This window comes from Montipora foliosa, unplaced genomic scaffold, assembly GCF_036669935.1.
Source record: "Montipora foliosa isolate CH-2021 unplaced genomic scaffold, ASM3666993v2 scaffold_78, whole genome shotgun sequence".
NCBI classification, from domain to species: domain Eukaryota; kingdom Metazoa; phylum Cnidaria; class Anthozoa; order Scleractinia; family Acroporidae; genus Montipora; species Montipora foliosa.
The window spans coordinates 40,890-55,110 of NW_027179826.1; the positions used below are offsets into that span (position 1 = coordinate 40,890).

General features: G+C 48.5%; 5 non-coding genes and 2 pseudogenes across 5 annotated transcripts; 5 read left to right on the forward strand and 2 right to left on the reverse strand.

Annotated features, from left to right (window-relative positions):
- The first annotated feature begins 3,106 nt into the window (after positions 1-3,106).
- Positions 3,107-3,270, forward strand: LOC137990309 (U1 spliceosomal RNA). The gene has a single exon (XR_011121299.1). It is a non-coding gene; the product is annotated as a U1 spliceosomal RNA (small nuclear RNA).
- A 976-nt stretch (positions 3,271-4,246) lies between these two features.
- Positions 4,247-4,365, reverse strand: LOC137990288 (5S ribosomal RNA). Its single transcript, XR_011121281.1, has one exon. It is a non-coding gene; the product is annotated as a 5S ribosomal RNA (ribosomal RNA).
- A 5,654-nt stretch (positions 4,366-10,019) lies between these two features.
- Positions 10,020-10,196, forward strand: LOC137990332 (U2 spliceosomal RNA; annotated as a pseudogene).
- Positions 10,197-10,390: 194 nt separating this feature from the next.
- LOC137990308 (U1 spliceosomal RNA) lies at positions 10,391-10,554 on the forward strand. Its single transcript, XR_011121298.1, has one exon. It is a non-coding gene; the product is annotated as a U1 spliceosomal RNA (small nuclear RNA).
- A 973-nt stretch (positions 10,555-11,527) lies between these two features.
- LOC137990289 (5S ribosomal RNA) lies at positions 11,528-11,646 on the reverse strand. Its single transcript, XR_011121282.1, has one exon. It is a non-coding gene; the product is annotated as a 5S ribosomal RNA (ribosomal RNA).
- Positions 11,647-13,582: 1,936 nt separating this feature from the next.
- On the forward strand, positions 13,583-13,784 carry LOC137990333 (U2 spliceosomal RNA; annotated as a pseudogene).
- A 194-nt stretch (positions 13,785-13,978) lies between these two features.
- LOC137990311 (U1 spliceosomal RNA) lies at positions 13,979-14,142 on the forward strand. The gene has a single exon (XR_011121301.1). It is a non-coding gene; the product is annotated as a U1 spliceosomal RNA (small nuclear RNA).
- The last annotated feature ends 79 nt before the right edge of the window (positions 14,143-14,221 follow it).

The window sequence follows — 14,221 nt, forward strand, 5'->3', positions numbered from 1 at the left end:
GCACTCGGCGGTCCCGCCTGGCCTCTCAGTCTCGTGATCTCCTGACGCGGCTTGCCGACCATCTGAAGAGCCGGGTTGATTCTGGCTGTCTGTCCTGTCTGGGGCCGTACCGGTCCGTGCTCGAACAGCTGTCCCGGTGGGACATTGATGAAGCCAAGGGTGCCCAGGTGCGGTCCCGGGTGCGGTGGGTGGAGGAAGGGGAAGTGTCGTCTGCCTTTTTCTTCCGTCTGGAGAAGAAGCAGGCGGCTGATAGGTGGGTTGCTGCTTTGCGTGAGCCCGACGGTACTCTTGTCTCTTCCTCGGCTGATCTTTGTGCCTCCTTCGCTAGTTTTTACTCGTCGCTGTTTTCTGCCTCCCCTACAGACCCCAGTGTGCAAGACCGTTTGTTTGACAACGTCACCTCCTCTTTGCCTCCCAGTCAGGCCGACCTTTGTGAGGGTCGCCTCACCCTTGGGGAGTGTCATGCTGCTCTTTTGGGTATGGCTAGGCGTAAGGCCCCCGGGTCAGACGGCTTGCCCATGGAATTTTACGTGCGTTTCTGGGAAGTGCTTGGCCGGGACCTGGTCGATGTCCTCAACTCCTGTTATGCCTCTGGGTCCCTGTCCTTGTCGCAACGTCGCGGAGTCATCTCTCTCATCTCCAAGCAGGGAGATCGTTTGGACGCCCGTAACTGGCGCCCCATCTCCCTCTTGAATGTGGATTACAAGCTTGCGTCTCGAGTGCTAGCTGGGCGTCTCCTGAAGGTCATCCATCTGGTGGTTGGCAGGGACCAGACTTGTGGAGTGCCAGGACGGTTCATCGGTGAGAACGTCGCTCTCCTTCGGGATGTTGTAGACTACGCCACCTTGACCAACACCCCCGTTGCCATTCTCTCTTTGGACCAGGAAAAGGCGTTTGATAGAGTGGATTGGCAGTTCATGATCTCTACCTTGTCTCGGATGGGCTTCGGTCCATCCTTTATCCGTTGGGTCCGTTTACTGTACACGGGTGTTCAGAGTTGTGTGAATGTAAACGGTCATTTGTCTTCCTTTTTTGATCTTTCCCGTGGTGTTCGTCAGGGCTGTCCCCTGTCGCCTTTGCTGTATGTGTTGGTCTCTGAGGTTCTCGCTGCTAACATCCGTGCCAATCCACGTATCACGGGCCTATCTATCCCTGGGTCCCCCTCGCCCCTTTCGCCCATCTCTCAGTATGCAGATGACACATCGTTAATCGTTGGCTCTGATGATGCCATCTTGGCCATCTTTGATACTTACTCGTTGTTTGAGGCGGCTTCCGGGGCCAAGCTGAATGTGTCCAAGTCTAAAGGCCTTTGGCTTGGTTCCTGGAGTGGCAGGCAGGACCCGCCTGTCCAGCTGGACTGGACGTCTGACAAACTCAAGGTTCTGGGAGTCTTTATCGGTCCTGGTGACCTGGAGGAGGACAACTGGCGTCCGCGGATCACAGCTGTTGAGAATGTTTTGGCATCATGGCGACAGCGTTCCTTGTCCTTCCGGGGGAGGGCCCTGGTCATCAACGCCTTGGCTCTGTCTCGGGTGTGGTATGTGGCCTCTCTGATTCACACGCCCTTATGGGTACACGCGGAATTGGCAAAGCTAACCTTCCCTTTCTTCTGGAAGGGCAAACGGGATTTGGTTGCACGGGTGGTTGTCACTCAGCCCCCCACTGCTGGCGGCTTCTCTGTGGTTGACTCGCGGCTGAAGGTTGCCTCTTTGCTCGTGCAGTGGGTACGGCGTTTCGTCTCTTCTCCATCTGGCTGGGTGTCCTTCCTCTCGTACTGGGCTTCCGTCCATTTTCGTACGTCAGTCGATGCAGTCCTGGCTAACCCGTCTGCTTTTCATTCTGCCCTTTTGCCCCCTTTCTATCGTGCATTGTTGTCTGCCTGGCGGGAGGCCGATGGCTCGTACTCCCGTCGCCGTGCCTGCCTTATTGTTGCTTCGTTGTCTCCTCACCATTCTTGTCCTGTGGCCGATGCCTCTGCCAAGCACGTCTACCAGTTTTTGCTGTCCGAACAACGCTCGCTGCCTCACTGTGTGGAGAAGTTCCGCCCTCAATACGGTGAGCTGTACTGGTCCTCCACTTGGAGCCAGCTTTCCGCTTTTGACCTGGATCGCCCTGTCATCGACCTCTCCTGGAAGGTTGCTCACGGTGTCCTGTACACCGTTGATCGGCTTATCGGCTTTGGCTATTCAGTTGATCCGGACTGCTTCTGTGGCATGGCCCCCGAGTGTCCTTCTCATTTGTTTTTTTCCTGCCCTTTGGCACATAGTGTTCTGTCTTGGCTCCAGTCCCTCATGTTCGCCTACTCCCCTTCTTGCCCCTCGCTTGTCTGTCGTATCGTGCTCTTTGGTTTCGCCCCAAGTGAACTCCGCTCTCTGCCGAAGGTTTTTGTTTACATGCTGAATGTTTGTAAGTATTTTGTATGGCATGCCCGCAACGACTTTCGCTTCCGGGGCATTCACCCTGGCGCACCTGAGCTTATTGCGAGAGTCCGCTCTCGGGTCCAGTTCCACCTTCCGCTCTTGTTCAAGCGCTGTAAGTCCCCAAGGCGTCGGCGCCTTTTCCATCGTAGGTGGGGCGCTGCGGGTGTCATCGGTTCAGTTGTTGATGATCGTTTTGTTTTGTCCTCCTTCTGAAATCATGCCTTCGTTCTCGTGTTGTCTCCCCCTTAGCCTGGTTGTCCTCCGCTTGCCTTGTTCGTACCTTGTCATGTCCTGTCGTTCTGGCTGCATATTGGTGGCGAACCTGCGCCTGCAGGATAAGTCTTTTCGACTGGTGGCCTTCCCTGGCCTGCCATTCGCCGTTGCCCAGTTCGGCTGTTCTGTTTGTCCTTTTGCCTCGTTTGTTTGTTGTATAGTTATGTGTTCGTCTAGTGTTGAATTGTCATTTTGGAGTGTAAGTCGGACGAGGCGTCTCCTAAATGCAATTCTTTGTCCGTGTGTCCTTTGTTTTGTGTTTGTAAGGGCGGGGTTCGATTCCCCGGTGACGTTTGACGTGCTGGTGCACCCCTGTTTGAGGTGAACCGTTGTTGTTGACGGATTAGTCGTTATGTCTGGCGGGCATTGCACTCTCCCCAACGGGGGCCCGGCCATTCGCCTCAAATAAAAAAAAACTTACCTGACGCGGGAGGCACTGTGATCAGGGAGGCAGTCCTCTCAAGGTGAGGCTCTTTCATTGCACTTCGATTGGGTTGACCCTTGCGATTACCCCAAATGTGGGTAACTCGAGCGTATAATTTCTGGTAGTGGGGACCTGCGTTCGCGCTAGTCCCCGCACCAAACCCCGGTGGCAAAGTTGGCTAATGGGAAGGTTTGTTGGTAACGTTTCAGGCAGGGCAGGGAAGGAGATGCGGTGGCGGTGTAAGGACTAAGGAAGGTGAGTTGTATTTGTGAATTCCACTGCTGAAATTGTAGGTGAATGTTCCGTACTTGGTGCACTGCAAAACTGTGATTTTATTTCTTTCATTCTTGGCCGTAGAGAGAGCGAGAGGACGTGTTTATTTCAGCCGCATCGATTTCCATCGATAGACGAGTGAGACAAGAAAATGCCAGCGGGTCGAGCTCTTATCCTCGTGCATCGTTTCGAAAACGTAAGTGGATGTGTGTTTGTACTGCTCCATCGCGATAGATTTCTTTTGCGTTGTGTTATGTTGCGTTCTGGAGAGCCCGTTTTGCATTGAGTAACTGAGGACCCGCCAGATCAGTTGGCGTTACATTTCTGTGGCCAACACTTTGTGGTTTCTCTATGTTATCAGTTAATTGGATTGTTATCATAAAAAGTAAATCTTTCATGGTCAGGATAGTGTCTTATCGGCCCTTTGAATACGTACTGTCCGTGTTGAGCAGGGAACAGTAAGACTTTGAAGTGCGCTACGTCACGTAAGTCACGTTTTCGCAGGATCAATGTTGTAGTGTTGTAGCCTTCGTTGTATGCATATCATCCGGGCTAGGTTAACTTCCATCTAATGCATAACAGTGCATGCATTTTTTACTTGTCGTATCCTGTTCTTTGCTCACACGAAAAGATACGTTTCATGTCATAAACGTTGGATTGATAAGATCTCGCGCGCACGCGCTCCCTTGGGAATACAAGTTCCACTTTCTCGTGTGAACTATTTTGTTTTTGTTGTATGTCTCATCTTTGACATATCGTTGGCATGTTGTGTTCAAAAAACCTGGTTTGGAATGTTCTTTCATTAAAGGAAACTGAGATTTTTTGAGATAATCAAGTGTACAGAAGGAAAAAGGGAAGCCTACAACACGGGGTATTCCCAGGCGGTCTCCCATCCAAGTACTAACCCCGCCCGACAGGGCTTAACTTCGGTGATCGGACGAGAACCGGTGTTTTCCCTGTGGTATGGTCGTAGACAAGTAATTCGCCGTGAAAATTAACTTTGTTATAAGGGAAAATAAAAACGAGGTCAGAGCAAGCACAATGTGCATTTGTCCTCTTGCCGTCAACGCAAGTGCCATGCAATGCTGGTCCTGCTGCCCACTGTACAAGGGCGATCGTTGTGTGCGCCTCGCTTTCAGGTTGGCTTTGGGCATTCCTTCCTTGGCACGGATTGTAATCGGACCACCATATCTCGTGGCCATGAGACTGGGAGCACCTTGTCCGCTGTGAGCATTTACGGGCATCGCTTCTCGGCCTTTTGGCTAAGTCTTTTTGGCCGATGTTTTGTGGGTTCTCCCAGGGCGAAGCCCTACCATTTTGGTAGTAGGTTTTTCGTTCCTTGTGGTATCCTTGCTATTGCGATTCCATGGATGCTGATACTGATACACGTGTTAATTGGGGCGACGCCCCTATGGATCATGTTTCTGAGAATGTTGTTGTGAATCCTTCCTCTGATATTGCTGCTGCCTCATCGGATACTGTTATGTCATATGCTGGTGTCACTGCCGGGTCTGGTGACCCTGTTCCGCTCGTCAATAATCCTCCTGTTCGCAGCCGTTTTGTTCCGTCTACCTTTGAGAGAGAGAATTTTTCTGTTTACAACCGCTTGCCAGAGAGACCGTGTTCTGCCTTTTTTCCGAAACCTGATGGCGACTTTGCTTTAAAGGATCTTTTTGCCGACCTAGAGACCTGCCAGATCCCTTCTGCTGCTGTTCGCTGCGTCCAATGGGTTTCCCCGCAGCAAGTGTGTGTCACCTTTGCCAAAGAAGATTATCGTAACACCTTTCTTCGGGCTTCATCGTTGGTGCCTCGTTTCCTCCGCTCTGGTGCCCCTACAGCTTCTGGTAATCCCCGTATCGTCTATGTTGCTGTTTTTGGTGCTCCTTATGAGCTTCCTGATTCTGCGCTTCATATGCGTCTTGCTCCCTATGGTACTGTGAAGTTTACTCGACGTAGTAAACACCAGAACTACCCTGCGTTGGACAATGGAACTCGGGTCTTTGGTATGGTCCTGTCCAAATCTATCCCTTCCTTTCTTCGTTTTGGCCGGGTTCTAGTCCGTGTTCGTCATGACAATCAGACGCCTACTTGTCGAAAGTGCAACCTCCCCGATCATATGGCTAAGGATTGCCCTAATACCTTCTGCTACAATTGCGAGCACGTTGGTCATATGTTTAAGGAATGCCCTGAAGAGGATTTCTGCTGTGTGTGTCGTGACCAAGGCCATAAGGCTATCGATTGTCAGCATTCGTGGCATCGCCGTCCTCGATCTTACCGAGATGCTGACAAGCCGGATGACCCTCCTCCCCAGCCGTCTCCTGACCTTCAACCTGCTGTTCAGCCCTCTAATCGACCTTCGCAGCCTACTAGCCAACTATCTTCATCCTGCTCTTCCCAATCCTCGTCGCAGTCTTCCTCTTTGCAGCCTTCTTCTGAGCACTCGGCCCCTTCGCAGATACAATCTTCCCCTCCTCTTTCTTCTGACCTTTCTCAGTCCCAGAGTATTTTGGCTTCCTATGCGCCCTCTAATCCAGCCTTGGTAGAAGCTGCCTCCGATGCCGAAGTAGCCTATGCTATGGATGTTGCCGATCCTCCGCCTGACTCCCTTCCTGATTACCCTGATGACAACTCCGATCCTGATAATGTTCCTGCCCCTGTCGCTGACCCTGTTCCTGATGCTGTTCCTGATCTTGACGTTGACGTTGCTTCTGACGATACTGATCCTGACCTTGATGCTGATTCGCCTTTACAGACCTCTCGCCCGCTGCTTTCTGACCCTGGTGACCATCCTCTCGTCGTTTCTGATGATTCTGACTCAGATGATTATACTCCTGCGCCTGACCTTTTCCCAACTCGTACGTTGGGACGAGCTGTCAAGAGAGGATCCAGCCGGACACCTGCTAATGTCACTCCAACCATTGTGCCTGTTCGTAAGTCAACGAATCCTTCGCGTGTGCCTACGAAAAAAAGCCGTCCATCATGACCTCTATATTTAATTTAATTTCAATTAATTCACGTGGTTCTAATCGGGCTACTCGGAAAGCTTTGCTTGATTATGTTCGTTTCGGTTTCGGTATTATCTGCATTCAGGAAACTTTAATATCTGATCCTGTTGCCTTTAATTCCCTGGTTGCTGACTGGAGTGGGCCATCTTTTTGGTCCCCTGCTGTTGGTAAACAGGCTGGTGTTATTATTTTGATTTCCGATCGTTTTGATGGTCAAGTTTTATCTTGGCGTAGAGATCATGATGGACGTGTCCTTAGTTTACTCGTTGAGTATAATAATCGTAAGTTTAATATTATTAATATTTATGCGCCCACCCTTTTGACTGACCGAAAAGTGTTTTTCGAGAATCTGCATGCTTTCTGCCTTCCTGCTGATTTTACTATTATTGCCGGTGATTTCAATTGCTATGAATCTGATTTAGATAAATTTGGTGGCAATGTTTCCATTGCAAAATACCTCTCTGACTTTCGTCGTTCACTTTACCTTGAAGATGCTTGGCGCAAATTGCATCCCCGTGTCCGAGCGTGCTCTTGGTTTAATTCTAATTTTTCCATCGGCTCGCGCCTTGACAAATTTTTTGTTTCCCGAAATTTATTCCCCTTAGTTCAGTCCTGTGACATTTCTCCTTGCGCCTTTTCTGATCATGATTTTGTTAATCTTTCTTTAAAATTGGAGTCTAATTATATGCGTGGTCCGGGCTTATGGAAATTTAATTCCTCCCTTTTGAATGATAGCGATTTTTGTCTTTCCTTTGATGCTAAGATTCGCGAGCTCTCCGATTGCGTTGACTATTTTCCGTCAGTCAAATGTTGGTGGGACTTTTTTAAGGACTCTATTCGCTCGGAAATTATTTCCTTCGCTAAGAATAAACGTAGAAGTCTCTCGCATGAGCGCGTCCTTATAACTAATGCAATAATTGGTCTCAAGCGCCGTCTTGTCTGTGGCGACCTTTCGGTCGCCCCTGAAATTTCTCGGCTTGAATCTGAACTGAATGCTCTTACCTTGCGTGTTTTGGAAGGCTCTAAAATCCGTTCTCGCGTCCAGTGGCTTGAGGAGGGCGAGAAGCCTTCACGCTTCTTCTTCAAGTTAGAACGTGAGCGCTTAGACCGTAATAACGTTTCTTCCATTTTGAATGATAATGACATTGAAGTTTTCACTCGGGAGGAGATTGAACGTGCGCACGTGCGCTTTTATTCAAATCTTTTCTCGCAAGAGGTTATTGATCCTGTGTGTAAACAATCCTGTTTTGATTCTATTCCTTCTTCGCTTTCTCCTCCTCTGCGCGACTCATGCGAGGGACTTTTAACTTTAGATGAATTGACTATTTCATTAAGGAGCCTTAGCCTAGGAAGGTCACCTGGTTCTGATGGTTTGTCTGTCGAATTTTACTTGCGTTTTTGGGACATTCTGGGCCCCCTTTTGCTATCAGTCGCAAACCAATGTTTCCATGACTCTGAACTTTCGGATTCTATGAAAGGAAGCGTTACTCGCCTTATTTATAAGAAGCGTGGGGATATTAAGAATTTGAAAAACTGGAGGCCCATTTCTTTGCTCAATGTGGATTATAAGATTATCTCTAAAGCTATCACAACTCGTCTTTCTTCGGTTATGCATCACATAGTTTCCCCTGATCAATCTTGCTCTGTTCCGGGTCGTTCAATCTTCTCTAATGTGAGTTTGTTGCGCGATGTTTTGAGCCACATTGAGCAAACAAATGAGTCTGCTATTTTGATTAGTTTAGATCAAGAAAAAGCCTTCGACCGAGTCGATCGCGTCTTCCTTCTAGAGCTGCTTAATGTTTACGGTTTTGGTTCTGATTTTTGTCGCTGGATTAGTACCTTTTATAATGGTGCTTGCATGCGTATCATCCTTAACGATTGGCTTACTGAGAGTATCCCCCTTGAACGGGGCGTCCGTCAGGGGGATCCTCTCTCTCCTCTACTTTATGTTTTATGTGTAGAAGTTCTTGCTAACCTGATCCGTAGATCTCCTGAGATTGAGGGGTTTTTACTTCCTGGTGCAAGGGGTTTGCAGGCCAAGGTTCGCCTTTATGCTGATGACACTACTGCTGTTTTGAAAGACCTTTTCTCTCTAAATAAGCTTTTTGATTGTGTTAGTGTTTACGAACGTGGTTCTGGAGCTAAGCTAAATAAGTCGAAAACGGAGGCCATGTGGCTCGGTGCTTGGCGTTCTCGGACTGACGAACCCCTTGGACTTACTTGGGTCAAGAAAATGAAAATTCTTGGGGTCTTTTTTGGTACTATCCCTGTTGAGAATGATAATTGGCAACCTAAACTAAACAAACTAGAGAAGTCCCTCAATCTTTGGAGATCTCGTTCTTTGTCCTTCCTAGGCAAGGCTCTCCTTATTAACACCTTAGGGTTAAGTAAGCTGATGTATCTAGCTAGGGTTTTGCTTCCCCCTGCCTGGGTCCTTTCCCGTATCAATAGTTTCATCTGGCCTTTTCTTTGGGGTTGTAAAATTGAGACGGTTGCTCGTAATACTTTATATTTAAGCGCTGCGCAAGGGGTATAGGTATTATTAACTTTAGTGTTAAGTGCCTTGCCTTGCAGTTAGCGGGGATGGCTTTTACTTTGGACTCGCCTCACGATTCTAGTTTTTATCTTTGTAAATATTTTGTTGGTAGACGTTTGTCTTCTCTTCGCCCCCAGTGGAACTGTTTGCGCGATAATTTTGCCCCTTCTGCCTGCTTTCCGTCTCCTTTTTACGCCCGCTGTCTCGAAACTCTTTTATCCGTTGTAATTGCGACTTAACTTCTAAGCGTTTATATTTGAAACTACTTTCCTCGAATTCCTCCTCCCCTATCTTGCATAGAGTTTGGACCCAGGTTTGTGGCTCTTCTTTTTCACTCAATGATCATTGGTCTCTCGTTCGAGATTCTCTTACCGAAAATCCTAAAAATGATCTCTTGTGGCTAATCGCTCTCCGCGGTGTTAAGGTTCGCGATTCCCTTGCTAATTGGGGATATATTAACTCGGCTTTCTGTGCTTCTTGCCCTAGACGAGAGACTATAGATCATTGTTTTTTGCATTGCCCTCGGGTTAAGCGGTTTGGTCCCGTTTTTCCCCAATTTTAGATCGTGTGCTAGGCTTTCGGCTTACCTTAAATGTCCCCTTCGTGTTCTTTTTTATTTGGCCCCCTCTCGTTACAAAGAGGGCTCGCATTGCGCGCCACATTATCAAGACCATTCTCTACGGTGTTTGGCTTTTTCGCAATAAGGCCACCTTTTATAACGGTAAAGAAGATCATCGGGCTATTATCCGTTTTGTTTCTGGCGATCTCCGTAGTCGAATTAAGCTCGATCACTTTCGCCTTTCAGACAGTCGCTTTTCTTCTTTGTGGTCTCTCCCAGGCTTTTGCACCGTAGAGAACGGTCTTCCTAGCGTTACTATTTAGGCGTACATTTAATTCTCGTTTTGCTTTGTCCGCGCGCTGTTTGCGGTGCCTGTAATCCGGGGCTCTCTTTAAGGAACTTGCGCAGTTCATGGACTTTATCGTTAGGGCCCCTGGCCCTTACGGCTAGCTGCTTACTCCGGCTTTGTAACTCTGTAGACTTTTTTGTATTCCTGAATATGTAATTGCTCCATTTTTATTTGTGAATAAACGCTCTTTTGACAAAAAAAAATCTGTTCTTATCAGCTTAATATCTGATACGCTGCTCATCGAGCAGCTCATATATTAAACTGATTTTTGGAACTGGGCCGTGGAAAAGAGGCTTGCCTCGTCCCGGCCACGGGTTGCCTCGGTATAGCACTACCTCCGAGCGTGGCCCACTTCCCTCTGGGGAAGAAATAATCAAGTGAAAGCAGAACAAATGACCAAGCAACCAACCTTCACATTCTCTTCTCTTTTCTAGGTAGCATAGCAGCGAGTGGACAGCACGACACGACAGGACGAGGAGCACGTGACCCCCATTACCACATGGTATGCGCAGACAAGTTGCGTTTTGCGGTTCCGGAGAGGTTGAAAAGGCATACTTACCTGACGCGGGAGGCACTGTGATCAGGGAGGCAGTCCTCTCAAGGTGAGGCTCTTTCATTGCACTTCGATTGGGTTGACCCTTGCGATTACCCCAAATGTGGGTAACTCGAGCGTATAATTTCTGGTAGTGGGGACCTGCGTTCGCGCTAGTCCCCGCACCAAACCCCGGTGGCAAAGTTGGCTAATGGGAAGGTTTGTTGGTAACGTTTCAGGCAGGGCAGGGAAGGAGATGCGGTGGCGGTGTAAGGACTAAGGAAGGTGAGTTGTATTTGTGAATTCCACTGCTGAAATTGTAGGTGAATGTTCCGTACTTGGTGCACTGCAAAACTGTGATTTTATTTCTTTCATTCTTGGCCGTAGAGAGAGCGAGAGGACGTGTTTATTTCAGCCGCATCGATTTCCATCGATAGACGAGTGAGACAAGAAAATGCCAGCGGGTCGAGCTCTTATCCTCGTGCATCGTTTCGAAAACGTAAGTGGATGTGTGTTTGTACTGCTCCATCGCGATAGATTTCTTTTGCGTTGTGTTATGTTGCGTTCTGGAGAGCCCGTTTTGCATTGAGTAACTGAGGACCCGCCAGATCAGTTGGCGTTACATTTCTGTGGCCAACACTTTGTGGTTTCTCTATGTTATCAGTTAATTGGATTGTTATCATAAAAAGTAAATCTTTCATGGTCAGGATAGTGTCTTATCGGCCCTTTGAATACGTACTGTCCGTGTTGAGCAGGGAACAGTAAGACTTTGAAGTGCGCTACGTCACGTAAGTCACGTTTTCGCAGGATCAATGTTGTAGTGTTGTAGCCTTCGTTGTATGCATATCATCCGGGCTAGGTTAACTTCCATCTAATGCATAACAGTGCATGCATTTTTACTTGTCGTATCCTGTTCTTTGCTCACACGAAAAGATACGTTTCATGTCATAAACGTTGGATTGATAAGATCTCGCGCGCACGCGCTCCCTTGGAATACAAGTTCCACTTTCTCGTGTGAACTATTTTGTTTTTGTGTATGTCTCATCTTTGACATATCGTTGGCATGTTGTGTTCAAAAAACCTGGTTTGGAATGTTCTTTCATTAAAGGAAACTGAGATTTTTTGAGATAATCAAGTGTACAGAAGGAAAAAGGGAAGCCTACAACACGGGGTATTCCCAGGCGGTCTCCCATCCAAGTACTAACCCCGCCCGACAGGGCTTAACTTCGGTGATCGGACGAGAACCGGTGTTTTCCCTGTGGTATGGTCGTAGACAAGTAATTCGCCGTGAAAATTAACTTTGTTATAAGGAAAATAAAAACGAGGTCAGAGCAAGCACAATGTGCATTTGTCCTCTTGCCGTCAACGCAAGTGCCATGCAATGCTGGTCCTGCTGCCCACTGTACAAGGGCGATCGTTGTGTGCGCCTCGCTTTCAGGTTGGCTTTGGGCATTCCTTCCTTGGCACGGATTGTAATCGGACCACCATATCTCGTGGCCATGAGACTGGGAGCACCTTGTCCGCTGTGAGCATTTACGGGCATCGCTTCTCGGCCTTTTGGCTAAGATATCTGGTCGGTTGGCCGACGTTTCTTAGCTTGTGAGAGCGTTGTGATTGGCTTTTTCTTTGTTTTTGTGGTGCTTGTCCTAAGTACCTGCCGGGAGGGAACGGCGTAGCCTCCACCCTAAATTGTTTTTTTGATGTTGTCTCTCCTGTTGTCCGAACAGTGTTGGTCGCCCATTTTCCTGAAGCGATTTACAAGACTTCTGGTGGTTCTCCGTTGTACTACCACATTTGTTGGATGCTGTTGGACACAGATAAGCTTACCACCGTTCAGTTTTGCAGCGTGGTGGACTGTCCGTCTGACTTTCAAGGACTCTGCCTGCTGTGACGATCTTGTTGACCCAAGGCTTGTTGTACGGTGACACCCAAGTCCGTGCTTTTCGTGCGGATAGTCATGTTCGGTCCATACATGTCCGGGATCTGCCCTCTGAGGTCCAGATGATGATGTTCTTCCTTTTCTTTGGTTCTTTGGTGAGAGGTGCTTTCCATTCGTCGTGCTACCTTCGCTAATTATCCGTCTGTTTACAATGGCAATCGTGTCGTGGAAGTGGCCCTTGCTAAAGACGTCCCTTATTTCGTGTCCATTTCTGGTTTCAATTGTCGTGTCTGGTACGCCCGTCAGCCTGCTCAATGTGTAATCTGTCGAGAGGTTGGTCACCGTGCCCCTTCCTGCCCGCTCTCTGGCTTGTGTCGGCGCTGTCGTCAGCCCGGTCACATGGCTAGGGAGTGTAGGCGGGCTTGGGGCGACCTTCGTCCCGGTACACGAGATCTGTCCTCTGATGTGCCTGCTAAAGACGATGATGATGATGTCCTGAGACTACGTCCCCCCGACCACTGATGATTGTTTCAGTGCCCTCTGAAGTGAGTGTGAGATGGCTTCGGGGGATGAGGACGTGCTGCTCAGGTGCCGCCCCTCTTCCTCCTCGCTTCGACTGTTCCTGTCCAAGTACTCCAAGTCCAAGCCCCCTGTTCCCGTGTCCTCAGTCTCCGCTGTCTTGTGTCTTCTGCTTCCGTTTCCTCTGCTGTCTCCGTCAAGCCTACTGTGTCTGTGTCCGCAGCCTTTGCTCCCAGTGTCCAGCCACCTGTTTCCTGTGTCATGCTCCTTTTTCCGTGCTTCCTCTCCAAGCCTCCAAGTCTCCTGTGTCCAAGCCTCCTGCCTTTCCGTTTCCGCTTCTGCGTCCAAGTTTCACTGCTCAATGTCCCCTGCGCCTTCGGCCTAGTCCGTTGCTTCTGAGAAGCTTGCTGAAGCTTGTGCAAAGCTGTGAAGCTGGTGCCTATTTCGAGGATACTGCGCTGTTTTGGCTTCTATCTCTTCTACAGTACTCCGATTTGCTATTAAGGAGTTAGCTCGCAGCATCATTGAGGAATATGATATTAAGGGACAGTAGGGGTTTGTGACTGGCTGTTTCATTCCTGCGGTTTTCTCGTAAAAAACTTTAAAGATCACTGAAATGAATTTGAAAGGCAAAGGATGTTAAAAGAGGGAAAGAGTTAACTGTTTTTCGGTTTTACCCTTAAACTTAGTTTCTGAATTCATAGAGACATAACTTTTTGAATTTATGTATTTAGAGATTGTGAGATTTTGAATTGATTGATATTTGGTGAGTATTTTGGAACTTGTCATTTACCGGCTGCTACTCGATGTAAAATAGCTGTTTTATTTTTGAAATAAGATTTTAAAAGAAAAAAAAAAAAATCTGTTCTTATCAGCTTAATATCTGATACGCGCTGCTCATCGAGCAGCTCATATTAAACTGATTTTTGGAACTGGGCCGTGGAAAAGAGGCTTGCCTCGTCCCGGCCACGGGTTGCCTCGGTATAGCACTACCTCCGAGCGTGGCCCACTTCCCTCTGGGGAAGAAATAATCAAGTGAAAGCAGAACAAATGACCAAGCAACCAACCTTCACATTCTCTTCTCTTTTCTAGGTAGCATAGCAGCGAGTGGACAGCACGACACGACAGGACGAGGAGCACGTGACCCCCATTACCACATGGTATGCGCAGACAAGTTGCGTTTTGCGGTTCCGGAGAGGTTGAAAAGGCATACTTACCTGACGCGGGAGGCACTGTGATCAGGGAGGCAGTCCTCTCAAGGTGAGGCTCTTTCATTGCACTTCGATTGGGTTGACCCTTGCGATTACCCCAAATGTGGGTAACTCGAGCGTATAATTTCTGGTAGTGGGGACCTGCGTTCGCGCTAGTCCCGCACCAAACCCCGGTGGCAAAGTGGCTAATGGGAAGGTTTGTTGGTAACGTTTCAGGCAGGGCAGGGAAGGAGATGCGGTG